Raw genomic sequence first — 15,723 nt, 5'->3', positions numbered from 1 at the left:
CTATTGTCATAACTTAAATTTTGCATGCCAGGATTAATTAAATGATTTATTTTGGACTGCTCATCCTTAAACTCCATATCACAGAGTATAAATTTTAACCTTCAATCAACATACATTTAATAAAGCAATGAGTTTTGATAGGTGAAGCTTACGTTACCCTCTCTTGTATAATTACGAACTTATGATATCAACTAATCAAAATGTAATATACATAGGTAACATTAAATGTCAAATAAATGAATTGATTTTTTCTAAAAATAAAATAGTTAATATTAATTTATTTTTTTTCGAAAAAGAGTTAATCTTAATCATAAGATAACTTTTAATACTTTTAATTTTTATTTAATTTTTTTTTTAAACATCAAATGATTTTTTTATTTTTTTATATTAAGGTGTTCAATCTTAATTAATTTACACCACAAGACTTATAACAAATAAAATTTTACATCAAATTTTTTTCATCTGGATGTCCTTAAATTCATCACTTACATTCATAAAATTTCTTCCATTATAGAACCCCGAACGTGAGAACAAAAACATTTCATTCATTCAAATTTCTTCTTCTTTATTCTTCCCTATTGATCAATTCTTGTTTCTTTTTCATTCTTCTTCCCATTTTGATTGTTCAATTTTGTCGTTCCAAACTGCCGCAATTTCAAATTATAGTGAGAATTGTCGTTGTTTCTAGAACTGCGTCGGGTATCGTAACTTATTTTTTTAATTTAAGCATCCAACCTAATAAAATCTGCTAACACGCATAGACCTGCCTCACTATTAGCCAAAGCCTTTAAGTCCAAACAAAAGAACAAAAGCCTCACCACATAACAATTTCAGCAGCAACCAAAAAAATGCTAGCAGACTCCCACAAAATCACAACGGCAACACCTGCTAGCAGCCCTCAAAGTACAACACATGACTTACTCAATTGCTATAATTAACTACCTCACAACCAAGAAAAATTAAATCAAAAAGAAAAATCAAGTCACCATATCTGACGTGGTACTGGAAATAACGACAATTCTCACGATATTTGGAATCAAACGAACGACGGCGATTCTCACGAAAAATAAAAAATGCGGCAGTTGGGAACGAAAAAATTGAACAATCAAAATGGGAAGAAGAAATTTTATGAATATAACTGATAAATTTAAGGACATTCAGATGAAAGAAATTTGATGTGAAATTTTAATTGTTCTAAGTCAGTCATGTAGTGTAAATTAATTAAGATTGAACACCTAAATATAATTAAGGCAAGATTACATTATTGGTCCTTTATCTTATTTATTTGTTACACTTTGATCCTTTATCTTTATTTTTTTTCGTTTAGGTCATTTATCTCTCTTAGAAGCACATATACATCTTTTTTCTCATTTTTTATTAAAAATGAAAAACAAAATGCAGAAATATGATGAAGATGTTCATCATCTTCATCTTCTTCCTTTGAATCTTCATCATCTTCTTTAAATAAAAAAAAATCTACTAAAATATATCTCCAAATATCGTGAATTAATGTTATATTCACCTCAAATCTTCTTTTAAACACAAAATACAAAATCTTTACTTTTTGTATTTTTTTTCCATAAATTATTTGAACCAGATTCTAATTCCTATCATTTGCCTTTGTTTTCTTCAATCAACTTTGCAACCTCTCTCGCTTTCTTGTTGGACATATGAAGAAGATAAAAAAACTACAGGTGATTTCGTGTGGATTGATGTTAACCGTTACTCTTTTTAGCACCACGAGCGCTTAAAATGCAGAATTTTGCTCTTCACCCTGCACATTTTGCTCGCGCCCTGCAGCCATGCCAAAAATGTCCTTGCGCTAGTTAGGTCACGCAGCGTGACTTAACTAGCGCACCTTATAATCTATGTGTGACTTAATTCACGCACCAATGGCTTATGCGCGAGTAAACTCACGCACCATGGCCGGTGGTCAGAGCTGAAGAACAAACGTTTTTTGGTCCTTGATCAGTTTTCCAACATTCATTCCAGCCTGGCACCATCTCACTTAATACCTTCATCTAAACCAGCCTAGCAAGAATTTAATCTTTTCAAAGGAAAAACATGAATGCCGAGCGAAATGCTTGAGTCCTTGCCGTTTGGCAAGTTTGAATTACCCCATTTCAGAGGTAAGAAAATTGTTGTAGTTGGAATGCACCTTACCCTAACTAATGACGATCTTCTGGAGGAATCAAGTTGTTGATGATATCTTCAGTTGATCTCAGCAACGTCACCCGCATATCGATCCACTGGAACATGTTGTGCTCCCAAAACATGCTCGTCACGTTTTCGTCGTTCTTTAATTCCACCCAAATGAATGATATCCTCCCCTCGCCGAGCGTTGGACGTTTATACCGAACGTGTTCCACCCTCCTTGTGTCTCTGGGGTTGACTCCTTGGTTGAATTCAGTGAGTTCATCCTTTAGACCTCTTAATGTTACACCAAGGCACCGAACTTTCAACCTTTGCAGTTCTCTGCCGTTGAATTGTGCATGAACGTCGATCCACCCGACCATTGCTTCAAATCTACACAATAAGAAATTAAAAACAATCAATGAAAAACTCATTCAAACAATTCATCAAACACTTGGAATGCAAATTATACATAAACCCTAAAACTCATAACTACAACATTAACATGCAAACATCCAAACACAATTAAGCAAGATAAGTCATTTGCATGTAACATTGTATCATATCTTGCAAAAAAAATCAAAATTTAAACAAGCCCTAGTCTAAAAAAATTCTCGAAAACTCAAAACTACAACATAAACATGCAAACATCTAAACATTTAAGTAACACAAGTCATTTACATGAAAACATTGTATGATTTCTTGCCAAAAACACCAAAATTTAAACAAACTCTAAATCTAAAAAATTTCTAATTTATAAGAAAAATATAACATATAAACATAAAAGGTTAATGGTGTTTGATCATGAAAACTTACTTGTTATTGGAGTGTTGTTTGATTTGAATTTGAATGAATTTTGGATTTGGGTGATTTGAGAGAGATTTTTGAATTTTTTTGAGATTTTAGATGAGAATTGAGGTGTTCTGCCTTGTTTAAGACATCACGTAGCGCAAGTTAACTAACGCCGCGCTAGTTAACTAGCGCAAGGGCATTTTTGACATGGCTGCAGGGCGCGAACAAAACGTGCAGGGTGAAGAGCAGTATTCTAAAATGCATCCCAAGATTCATATAATTTCAGATTGCATCTTTAGTTTGTAGTACAGACAAATAAAATTGAAGTGGAAGGGAACTCAATGGGTGGAAGAAAGGAAACGAAAAAAAATTAGCCATAACAGTTTCAAATTTGGAAGAAAGAAAGTGGATGGGAATTTAGTATGTTTTAACGGATTCAAACGGTGTTATGCTAGCAGAGAGATGTAAATCACATTGAAATTTAAGTAAGGGAGGTTAATGACTTTTAAAAACTAAGTAGGGGAGGTTTGTGTTTGGTTAAAAAATAGAAGGGGTGTAAGTGTCATTTAAATAAACTTTAGGGGAGGTTAGTGTAATTTTCCCTAAATTAAATGATAACCCTCTCCTTCCTCTTCTTTTACAAAAAAGGGTCGGAGGCTAAAAAAAAATAAACTAAGGTTAAACACACCTTTCTAGGAATGCAGGTTTCAGAGATACTCTTTGAAACTTTCTAAAATGTGTCTCTATAACAAGAAGATTCCAAGAATTTAAAGAGAGACTAAAATTTTGCTAGTCACTCAGTACATTTGTTGTCTTTGCTTCAAGTGTGAATAACCTGTGTATGTCAATCACGCCGAAGAAGTGGTTGAATACGCCGAATCAAGGAAGGGGTAGTTCCTTTGATCTTGCAATTTTTGGTGACCATATCTATAAACACTTTCGAGTCACTTTCAACAATTAGGTGAGATAGACCTTCTCTTCAAGCCATATGAAGTCCCAGATAGAGACCCCATATCTCTGCATGGAGTGTAGCACTACCTCCAATTTTACGACTAAATCTCTTAAGTCGCCTACCATCTGAATTGCGAAAACCCCTCCACATCCCGCAATCTCTCCATTGCTTTTACATGCTCCATCACGATTAAGCTTCACCAAATTATCATTTAGTATCATTTAGTATCTTCTTGCCAATAAACATAGTTTCTTAATGTTGGGGATTGACCAACACATGATTTTGAGAATTTTCTGCTATGGCTTTAATGAAATTTTGGATAACAAAGGTTGGGTTAGTTGGTCTTTGAAATCCTTCTTCGTAATTGATTTATTTCTCAAAATCCACATATGTCAACATGTAGCCATAAATGTTGTTTGCCACCTAGTATAACAGCCTCATTCCACCTTTTTGTTGAGGTTTTGGAAAGCAAGACTAACAAAAGAAAAAAAAAGTTAGTGACCCGATCCAGAGACACAAGCCTATTTCATACTTGGTATGTTTGCGTATAATCAAGAAGCACATGAATAACAATCACATCTTCATTCTAAACAGGGACACATGAATGATATACCCACCCCCATCTACTTCGGCAGTAGTTAGTCAGAATATGTCTATGAGCAACTAACCACATTAAAGTTTGAATATGATGTGATCCCCTCCAATTCCATAGAACTTCTCAATCCCCTTCAGAGTAACACGATTTGAAACAAATAAATCGTAAACACTCATGACGGAGAATTGACAAGTACTAGCGTCACCCCACCCAATGATGTCAAGCGATGAGTCTCAATAGGGGAGTGGTTATGGTGCATAAGGAAACCGTGCATAAATCCCAACATAATTGCTTTCTACACCCCCAAAGTGAGCCAAAACCATTTTTGTTCAAAATAAAAAAAATCTGATGGTTGTGATGTGTTTATGCACGGTGCATAAGGAAATAACTTATGCACCATAACTTTTGCCTCTGAATGGTGGTAGGGATTGCTACAATTATATTTGCAATATTATAAGGTAGATTCTCAAACAAGAAATTGTTGTCCCAATTCCCAAAGCATTACTTACATCATTAACAGTAAGAGTGGTATTTAAAAAAGATTGATTAACTATTGTGGTAGGACCTCATTTATCCAGTCAAAAACTAGTTAGAGCACCATCCATTTTAGACAGAGAAATGACGTCCCGCATAATTAAACGAGACTTACGTGTCTCCCAAAATAAAATAAAAAACTAAGTCTATGTCATATTATTATTTTTTGTTCTTCTAGAAGCCGGTTTATATTATTTTGAAGAATGCCAGTGTCATTGGTCAAGCATTTAGCCATCATGAGTCGCCATATATGACCATCGCAATTCACAACTTAACAACAGACTGTCCTAAACTCTTACAAATCGATATTTAACCGCACAAAAAATTCTTATTACTATATCTTGAGAATTGCCGTTGACACATTTCATAAGGCTGAAGTATACAAGTAAAATACGTTTTTGCTCTCTCGGTAGTTAACTACTGATGAATTTAAAATCGGCTGCAGTTAAATGTCGAGGAAAACTTAGGGAGTTTTTTTTTTTTTTTTGAGGGAAAAAACCTCGGGAGTTAACTGCCAAAAATTATGTTTTATCATATGAAATAACCACCTGTTCCCCCTACACACTATTTTCATCATTCATCATCAACTTCCATCCAATCCCCAAATCCAATATTTTTTTCATCAAATCTTGATCCAAAATCATTCAAGCATCAAGCATAGGAGGTATCAACACACTTTTGACGTAAGGTACCGAGGAATACTTGTGAAAAATTTTCACAACGAAAAAATGGCAGCTACTGCTATTTTTTCAAAAAAAAAAATCGTTTTTTTATTTGTTTTGTTTTAATTCATTATGGCATTGATGTTTATGCATTAGTTAGTTGTTAATTCATATTTTTGTGTTGTTTAGTTATAGTAATGGTAGAGAACGCGGAAGATGTTCCGGGAGAGACAAAACCAAATTTTGTCGAATTTTTCGGAGATGTCAAACCGCCTAAGGTTGAAGCGAAACTAAACATTAACGGAGCTTCAAATTATGTTGACTCCGGTGTCCTCCCACTTCAAGCCCATGAAGTTGACACGACTAGGTTTTTTTCAGACGACGTTAAGTCGAAAGATAGTGAAGAATTGCTTGAGTGGACACGTCGTCAAGCAAATAAGGCGGAATTTACAATTATTACACAAAGATCAAACTTGATCAATCCAATGTTCCGCCAAGTGTGTGAAAGGAGTGGAGCTCACAAAGTGTCAAAAAAAAACTGAAGCATGCGAGAACGGGCTCAAGAAAATGTGGGTGCTTGTTCATGATTAGTGGATATCAAAGTAAGCAAACAAAGGAATGGGGATTTAACATTCTTAATGGAGTTCACAACCATGCGATGGAGTCGGCTTTAGAAGGACACATTCTTGCCGGTAGATTAAAAGAGGACGACAAGAAGATTGTACGTGACTTGACCAAGAGCAAGATGCTTCGAAGAAATATTTTGATACATTTGAAGAACAAAAGACCACATTGCATGACAAATGTGAAGCAAGTGTACAATGAACGTCAACAAATATGGAAGGCAAATAGAGGTGATAAGAAGCCGTTGCAATTTCTAATTTCGAAGTTGGGGGAGCACAACTATACTTATTACTCAAGAACACAAAGTGAAAGTACTATAATCGAAGATATCTTTTGGGCTCATCCAAAATCCGTTAAGTTGTTTAACAATTTTCCAACGGTTTTGGTTATGGACTCCACCTACAAAACCAACATGTACAAGATGCCAATGTTTGAGGTAGTTGGGGTCACTTCAACCGATTTGACATATTCGGTTGGGTTTGGATTTGTGACACATGATGTAACACTCTAATCGTTGTGTTATTTAGTTTTTGATTTATTTAGAGTCTTTTATATGATTTTAAATAATTTTGGTGGTTTATGTGGTGTGATATATATTTATTATATAGTTTATTTTTATAATAATTGGATTAAGTGAGAAATAATAATTATTTTGGTGTTTGGGGAGTTAATAGAATTTATTAGAATTTTGGGGAGTTAAGTGAAATAAAGGGAAGTTGAGAAGGAAGTTAAGAAAGAAAGAAAAGAGTCAGAACTTGTTTTACGTGAAACTGCCAGTTTTGGGAGAAAATGTAGAGAAGAGCAAGTAGAGCCAAGAGTGATTTTGCTGCACATTTCTTCTACAATTTCTAAGGTAAGGGTGAGGTTTACTTCAGTAGTATAGATTTTAATTTCTGATTTTGAGTTTAACAGGTTTTGGAGTGAATTGGGAAATTATGGGTTTTGTGATGAAATGATGATTTTGGGGTAGAGAATGTAGTTCTGGTGTTAGAAATAGTTTCTGAATGTATACAGCAAGTTAATTTACATCTGTAAACTGATTTGGGGAGTGAATTGGGGAAAAATGGGATTTTGGGGAAAAACCAGCTTTCTGCCCGTACAGAAGTTCATCGCTCGCCTCGCGAGTAGCCTTGCTCGCCATGGCGAGTGAGTAACTTCATGGCTCGCCTCGCGAGCAGACCAACTCGCCGTGGCGAGCAACCCAGTTGAAACGTGATTTTTGAATTGTTGTTATAAGATGTTTTTGGGATAGTTTAATGTGCCTAAATGATTTTGATGATGACTGGAGCAAGTTTTAGAGTAAAAAGATGAATAGGGAGCTTAGAATTGAAGTTTGAGTGAGAAAAATGTCAAAACTCCCGAGAGCCCCATATTCTCACTCGCCTCGAGTTCGCCTTGAACTCGCCATGGCGAGTAATCTGTTTTGTGAACTCGCCATAGCGAGCAGATGTGCTCGCGAGGCGAGCTACCCAATTTTGTGTGCTGATTTTACTTATATGAATGGTAGTGATTGATGTTGTTGTTTGAGCATAGTTATATTTAATTGTGCATTATTCTGGATTGCTGGATTGCTGGTTGTTGATGGTTGAATGTATGTTATATTTATTGAATCATACATGTTGTGTCAAATTGGAGTCATATGAAGAATGTATGCATGGTCAAGTTGTATGTAGATATACATAAGGGAGTCCATTACATATGCATAAACAGCGGGAGGACTCATGTCCTGGAGCACTAGTTGCTCACAGCGGTGAGGGTTTCGGTCCTGATGAATACTTTAACCGTTCAAAAGCGGTGAGGACTTCGGTCCTGTTTGGTACCACATGCATATCTGCATTATTGAGGGGTCTTAGTGGTGTTGTCATGTCATGCATGAGTCTTGTTGTTGGTTGTAATTGTCATGTTGATGATGTTGATGATGTTGTTTGATGAGTATATACTTATACATATATTATGATGAATTGATCTGATGGTGATGCTGTTGTTACTTTGTAAAATATATATTTATATTTGCAAGATGATTTATTGATGTTTATAAGGTGTTAGATTCAATTGATGATTTTAATATCTATATTTTATTGTTGTGAATCTCACCCCTTCTGCTTGAAAATGTTGCCCTTCCTATGGCTAACTTGCAGGTGATCATGAGTAGTTGGTGGTGGCTCAAGTGTCGTGTCTAGGGCTCTGATACGTGGGATGGGAATTATTATTATTATTGTTTTTCTTTCCTATGTATCAATTTTTGGAACTTGATGATGTGGCCCTATGCTTGTTGGATTTACTTGATGAGGCTTTTATGCCAGGATAATTTGATGGAGAATTTAACCGTTGTTGTTGTTGTTGTTTAAATGCAAATATTCCGCTGCATAATTATTGAGGTTTATGAAAGATGTTTAATTAAATAGTTTCATATGCTATTTAAGAAATTTTGAAATGTAGTGTAGCATGCCCGTTTGGTGCTTAACTCTGATGAATATGTTATATTTAATTACTTTTGGGTAGCGGGGTGTTACACATGAGAAAGAGGAAAATTTTGTTTGGGTTTTAAAAATGTTGCGTAAACTTCTTACGCCAAAGATGAATATGACTAAGGTGATTGTGACCGACAGGGATATGTCTTTGATGAAAGCGGTTGCAAATGTTTTCCCCGAAAGTTATGCAATGAATTGTTACTTTCATGTGCAAGCAAATGTTAAACAAATGCGCGTCTTAGATTGTAAATATCCTTTGGGAAAAAAGGATGGGAAAGAGGTGAAACCTCGCGATGTTGTGAAGAAGATAATGAGGGCATGGAAAGCTATGGTTGAATCTGTAACAGCCCGATTTTTAGCTAGGTTTATTTTAATTATTTTTATTATGTGTTTGTGTGTGATTATTTGTGCTTGTGTGTAATTAATTGTCATCGGGTGCATTTACGTGGATTACCGTATTAGAAGGGTATTTTGGTAATTTTGTGAGGATGGGTAAAATTATAATTTTAGTGGGAATTGCTTTTAGTAATTAGTGAGAATGGCTATTTCATTAAGTTACTAGAGAAAGTCGAGATTTTACCGTTAGTGACATTTTACCGTTATTAATTAAAATATCGTTTGGCGTGTAGTAATATTTTTGGTTTGAATAGAAACGGGTTAAGCCCACTAGAAACTAAGTTAAGCCCATTAGTAGAGATAACACTAGGGTAGTGTTAGAAGAACCAATTCATTTCATTTCACAAACATTTCTAGAGAGAGAAAGTGGGAAGAGAAGATAAGGGTTTGGAGAGAAGAACTTGAAGAATCCAATTGGGAAAGCTTAGGAGCTAAATTGAAGCCTAGGTTTGGTCTAATCTTCATCTAAGGTAAGGGGGTTAGTCTTTATCATAATCATGTTCATTCTTTGCAATTTTTCATGATTTGGATGAAATGGGTTGAAATGAATGAATGGATAATTGTTGCTAAATTCGTGCTCCAACTTTGATGATATGTTTGTATGCATGAATTGATAATAATTGTATGATTGTTGGTTAAATTACATGTTTAAATATGTGAAAATGAAAAGTTATGAAAATTGTGCAAAATGGATGAATTTGACATGTTGTTGTTGAATTATGATGGAGTGTATGATTATATGTTATGATTGTGGTTGATTGTTGATGTTGATCTCATTTCATGACTTGGGTATGATTTATGTTGAGATGTTGTTGAGAATTGTGTTGAATTTGAAGAGATGAATTGTGGTTGTTTGAGAACTTATTGTTTTGAGAAAAATTATTTTAAACAATTTCATAACTTGTACAAATGCCCCGAAACGAGCGAGTTCGATGTGTTAGAGCCTCGGGTTATGCCTCGGATCACTTTTGATGATTGAGGATTTTAAACGTTCGATTTTTGATCGAAATTGGCGAAAACCCGCGGCCGAGACACGCGAAAACGCGCGTTTACGGAGCGCTGCGCTTGTAGTGGAGCGTTGGGCGCCCACTTACAGGGAGTCAGCGCTTGGGCGCTGCACCTCTAGCGCCAGGCGCCCATGACAGGACAACGGGAACGTTGTTCCGTGTCCGGGTGCTTGGGGGTGGTCGTGCAGGGGTCCTAGGCGATTGTTTTGAAGTGTTCTTTTGCTGTTTTCACCTACTTTTCTACTGGAACACATTTGGCTTTGTCGAAACTTTAATTTTCTAAATGGTTTGAAACTTGAGTTTGTGTCGTTTCGGTTTTTCGGAAATTGTTGGAACTTGGTTTTGGTGAACAAAAGGAGTTGCAAGCTTAGTCTACAGTTCTTATGGGCTTAGGCAATGCTTGTAAGGTTCGTACAATGTCTTAATCATGTCAAAATTGATTTTCGGGTGGGAATGTGGAATGTTTAAACTTGAGATTTTCTCATACGAACTTAGGCTAACCTTTGAACTAATGATCGATAGTTCGTAAGTGGCCTAAGCTCATACTTATATGATTGATTAAGATTGAATTGTAGGATTTCAAACTTGAATAAGTTGCCTAGCTTTGAAAATTATCAATGTTGGCCGTTTACCACATGATTTGGATTTTTGTCGGAAATGTTTCTTTAGCAAATTGTTTTGTGAGTTATTGTGATTATTCTTGTATGACTAAGTGAGGTTGCATGAGGAAGTGATTATATTTTGGATATGATGTTTATCATGAGATGTTGTTTTTCCCTATTACTTGGAATATGAGAATGCTTGAAATGGTGAAACTATATGATATAGTTGATGTTGCATGACATTGTTGACTATTGATAATTATGTTGAAGTGTGATGGTGAATACTATGATTTAATTGTGTATGGGCATGTTTTCTTGATAATGCAATGTTGTGGAGATAATCAATATAATTGGGTGTTGTCCTATATATTGAGTTTGAAATGGTGATTGTTGTCGCATTATCGAGTCCTTACACATGTCCATGCATCATAGTCGTTGTTGCTGTAAAAGAGATGACTCTTTTACTTCGAGATTATTGTAAGGCAGAGGTGAGCCTTACATGCGATGTTGACTTGTCCATCGGAGGTGACGACCTTGTTGAGATTTGGTACTGCATGCATTTATGTGTCCATAAGTGCATATCATAGCATGAGTCATATGTGAATTATGTGATTGGTGATGAATTGAGATGAATGAATGTTGCTAATGATTGTCTATGACTGATGTTGTGAATGAATATTTATGATTGGATAATTATTCATGTGATTGATATATGTGGATATGAACTAGCAAGTTGTGATATAAGTATTTATGCATGACTATTATTATTCAAGTACATGATATTATTGAATTTGATTATTATCTGGATTATGATAATGTAATGCTTACCCCCAGTGGTTTTAACCGCCTACTTGCCTGTATGGGTGAGTAGACGTTGTGCAGGAGTAGTCTCGGTGAGTCTTTGCTTGGGATATCGGGAGCTTCCTCCGATATCGGTGTCGTGTCGGCTCTGATCTAGGCTTGTCGTGTCGGTCTAGATTAGGTTGTTTATATTTTCGTTTGGATTATTATTTTGTTGATGACTACCCGTATGTTTGGGTTTTGAGATTTATCTTTGGGATATGATTTATTTGCTCATGACATGTATATATTTGATCACTCTGATTTATATTCCGCTGTAACTGTTAAGGTTTACATACATGTCTATCAGTTTTTGAATTTTGAATAAGACGTAATCTCTATTTCTTGAATAAATGTATTATTCGCATGTTTAATTGCTTTAATAGAAATAGGAGTGTTACAGAATCGCCCACTTAAGAGTTATATGCAAATGCATTAGTGGAGTTCCAAGATTCATGTAGTGATTTCCCACTTTTCAAAAATTAAGTCATGACCACCTTGAATGAAGTGAAGGAGAAAATAGTGAGGGCATGGACAGACCATGTGTTGCATCTTGGTTGCATGACAACCAACAGGGTCGAATCTGCTTATGCTTTATTGAAGAAATATTTGGACAATAGTGTGGGTGATTTGGGTACTTGTTGGGAGAAAATACATGACATGTTGTTGCTTCAGTTCACTACGATACAAACAACCTTTGGTCAGAGCGTTACCGTGTTGGAACATAGATTCAAAGATGTCATTTTGTACTCCAGCTTAGGTGGTCATGTGTCTAGATATGATTTGGACAACATTGCTTTGGAAGAGACACGTTGTAGGGAAACATTGTGCATGGACAATGAAATTTGTGGTTGTGTTCAAAGGAGATCTCACAGGCTACCATGTGCATGCAAAATTGCTACTACACTCCTTGAAGATAAGCCAATTTTATTGGATGAAATGCACACCATTGGCATAGGTTACATATGGGTGAAGAAAGCAACGAAGTTGGTTTTTGTGTCGAGGTTGAGTTGAAGGCTATTGTAGAATGTCTCAATAAACTCCATTTCCAAATGAAGCTTGAAGTCAAAGAGGGTTTGCGGCAGTTGGCATTTCCTGAAACCACCATGATGTCTGATGGCAGTCAGTCATTCACTATTTTTAGTATCATTTTTCATGATATTTTGAGTTCATAAGCAAGTTTAAACAGCAAAGAAAGCAAGAAAAATAGAAGATTTTGAAGAAAGCAAAATCGTGTCACGATTATTGAAAACGTGTCACAATTTGGAACACAGGATGAGGTTCATTCGACATTGGTTAAAACGTGTCACGACGGCTATTTCGTGACACGATTTTAGGGACATGCAGCAAGAGAAAATATGATCAAAAAGAGCAAAACATGAGGTGTCAAGAAGCAATGGATTTAAGAATTTATAGGCTTATGTTTGATCAAGAGAATTCAAGTGTCATGTTGTTAATTGAAAAAGCAACTAGGTCACTTGTGTGATATATAAGGGCAAGCTGGACAACACAATATTCATTCACGCTTTGGCACACATCACGATTTGGAAGAAAAAATTGTTCACGCTTCACGAGAGAGGAAAAAGCACATGGATATGGAAAAGCATCTCAACAGTAGCGATTGAGAAGTAACCGAGTGCAAGGCCGGCGACAACGACAATTGAACCATGTTGTTGTGAAATTTTATTTATTGTGAATGACAATTTAGTTTTTATTCAATTCAATTGTTCTTAATGCTTTTTATATCCTGATCAAATATAAATATGATTTAGTGAGAACGAATGACTACCGACCCTAGCTTTCGACTTAGACCTAATTGAAATGTTCTAATAAACATGGTTAGTCTAGGAATGGATAATCCTTTATTAGTGATATTAGGTTAACATGCTTAAAACCTTCAAAGAATATTAGCTCACCTACGGAATTAGGGACTGTAATATGAGAAGAGGGTCCTAACTCAAGGGATTGATTAGGACTATTTTGTTAACTATTGTGGAACTAGAAAATCATTCATAAGAATAAGTGTAGTATACCAATTAGGGGAACCTTGAAGACTCGAAAGACCTAGTCTCATCTCTCCATATATATTTTTCAAAACTATCTTTATTTTCTATTTATTTAATTTTATGCAATCAAATCAAATCTAAAAACAAAATAATTTACACATCCTAAATATTTACTTTATTGCTAAATTGAGATTAACACATACAAACTTATTTTATTACTTCGATGCATTTTTAGTACACTTGCTAAAAGTCTAATAATGTCTCCACCACCACGAAAAGTACCAACCAAGGGAGCTAAGAAAAAAGTGGACATTGCGAGGTCTAAAGAAAAAATTACATCGACTAGTCGGATCCCTTCTTCATGGGATGTTGTTGATTCCTAAAATTCGGATAGTCAACCGTCACCAACAACATCATCATATAAAATAAAGGGTTAATAGTGTTTTTCACCCCTGTAATATATACCATTTCCGGTTTGATTTGCACCCTCGTAAAATTTTTATTTTCCGGAAAACACCCTTAATAGCCCATTCAAAAACCAAAATTTCTTGAAAAAAAATTCTGAAAATGGCCTATTAGGGGTGTTTTCTGGAAAATAAAATTTTTACGAGGGTGCAAATCAAACCGAAAATTTTATAGGGGCGAAAACCGGAAATGACATATATTGCAGGAGTGAAAAACACTATTAACCCTAAAATAAAAAAAGATGTCCGTCTTGGTAAAACATCACTTAACCCACTTCCACCACCTTCTCGGTATCCAAAGCCTAAGGTTATCCCGGTTATGAGGTCTATTGATTATATGCCACGCTTCACGCTTCCATTTATTGAAAAAATGGTGGATGTTATTGACGATTGACATTGTGGATTTCGGGCTATAACCGAGTTCATGGGTTTGACCGAACAAAATCATATCATGGTTCGTACACTTCTTATTCAAGAGTTGAAAGATCATAGAGATGATTATATTAAAGTATTTGCGGGTGAGGATCGTTATAACTACATTTTAAATGGCTTACATCCTCCCGCAAATTCAAAAAGTTGTGCACATCTTGTTGATAAGTGGTTGACTTTTCCGAACATGGGACACATTGTTGCTAATTATTACAAAAGGTGTGTGGTCTTGTTGACAAATCTTGAAGTTGGAAACTCGGAATCTTTTTTCCCACTAAGAGGGCCACCACCGCCGGGTAAGCTAAATACTCCCATCATGTGCCTTGGGGCAATTCCGAATCATTTCGTGCTTATTTATTTGAAAAATGGTTGTCCACTACCTCCATCATCTACGGAGTGGCACAATCACAAGAAAGAAGATGCAGTGACTTGGGAAGATGAGTATTTGGATCAACATGAGTTGTTCCGAAAGCTCATGGCTATTGAAAGTGGAAACAAACCGCCGAAACCACAAAAGGAGTCAAACAATGCGGCGCCTATTTTGTTGGACACTCCTGAAAAACTAAAGCAATAATTTGAAGTTATTGCGGAAGATGTTGATCTTCCCCAATCACTTGGTCTATAAGGAGTGATTTTTTTGTCGGTGTTAGTCCTTTTTTTTTGTAGAAATTACACCGACGTATATTTTGGGGTCGAAATTGTAACGCCAATTTTTTGTGACCAATATATAATTAACATTATGTAATTTATATTGATATATATGATAATATGAATTTCATGTGGTGAAACTAGTGCAATACTTATTTATTCGTTATTAATGTTTACACATTTGATTTATTCGTTATTAATTTCATTTAATTTTGTTCTAATCTATGATTTTTTTCTTAAAGCTTTTGTCAAGTGAAACATGTCCGAGGTTGCAAAAATTGAAGGCCGTGTTAGACACTCCGCTTTTAAAAAGACAATTAAGGTTATGATAACGCCGACAGACTCTCTTGGTGATTTGAAGGCACAACTTAACACTTATTTTGAACATCTTGGTGAAAATCAATATACACGTCACTTGTTTGGTCAAATGTCATGCATAGACCTAGGAGAATTTCTAATAGAGATGAACACGCATGGAAAACGACAAGTTATATGCCTTGACTTATTAAAGACGATAGAGACGTCAGATTTATGTTTCGGAATATGGTGGAAAATAATATATTATATA

The sequence above is a fragment of the Medicago truncatula genome, chromosome 8, assembly GCF_003473485.1.
Source record: "Medicago truncatula cultivar Jemalong A17 chromosome 8, MtrunA17r5.0-ANR, whole genome shotgun sequence".
Taxonomy (NCBI): Eukaryota; Viridiplantae; Streptophyta; class Magnoliopsida; order Fabales; family Fabaceae; genus Medicago; species Medicago truncatula.
This window is presented reverse-complemented; position numbering follows the sequence as displayed.